Below are 754 nucleotides of genomic sequence, written 5' to 3'. Positions count from 1 at the left end.
GTGTTCAAATAGGAGGCCAAGAGCAGCCCGAAGAGTCCTCGCGAGTCATCGTAGACATGCGTGAGTTCCGCAGCGAGCTCCCCTCCCTGCTCCACCGCCGCGGCCTCGACATCGAGCCCGTCACTTTGGAAGTCGGCGACTACATCCTGACGCCGGATATTTGTGTGGAGCGCAAGAGCGTCAGCGATCTGATTGGCTCGTTGCAGAGCGGTCGCCTCTACACCCAGTGCCTCGCCATGAACCGCTATTACAGGAAACCCGTTTTGCTCATCGAGTTTGACCCGGCGAAGCCTTTTTCACTCATGGCTCGCTCCGACTTCCGCCGCGAGATCTCGTGCAACGGCGTTTCTTCCAAACTCACCTTGCTCACGTTGCATTTCCCGCGTCTCCGCATCCTCTGGTGCCCGTCGCCGCACGCCACGGGCGAGCTTTTTCTGGAGCTGAAGAAAGGTCGAAAAGAACCGGACGCCGCAGCGGCTCAAGCAGTCACGGCCGAATCAGACACGGTGGCCGAATCGACAGAGCTCTACAATGCCGGGCCATACGACTTCTTGCTCAAGATGCCGGGAGTCAACACGAAAAATTTTCGAGCGCTCATAAGAAATGCTGACAGCTTGGCAGATCTCGCCAAACTGAGCCAGGACAAGCTCGCAGAAATACTCGAGAATGCCCATAATGCCAAATTGCTCTATGAGTTTTTGCACAATGTTGCAGATGTTCAAGCTCCAGCGCAGAGAAGCAAATAAGATCAATA

At 55.6% G+C, this 754-nt stretch overlaps 1 pseudogene; it reads left to right on the top strand.

Moving 5' to 3' along the window:
- Positions 1–8: 8 nt before the first annotated feature.
- On the top strand, positions 9–748 carry LOC109509012 (DNA repair endonuclease XPF pseudogene; annotated as a pseudogene).
- Positions 749–754: the final 6 nt, after the last annotated feature.

Source organism: Hippocampus comes, unplaced genomic scaffold (assembly GCF_001891065.2).
Source record: "Hippocampus comes isolate QL1 unplaced genomic scaffold, H_comes_QL1_v1.1 C16727094, whole genome shotgun sequence".
NCBI classification, from domain to species: Eukaryota; Metazoa; Chordata; class Actinopteri; order Syngnathiformes; family Syngnathidae; genus Hippocampus; species Hippocampus comes.
The sequence above is the reverse complement of the archived record's forward strand: the minus strand, read 5'-3'. Positions and strand labels throughout refer to the sequence as shown.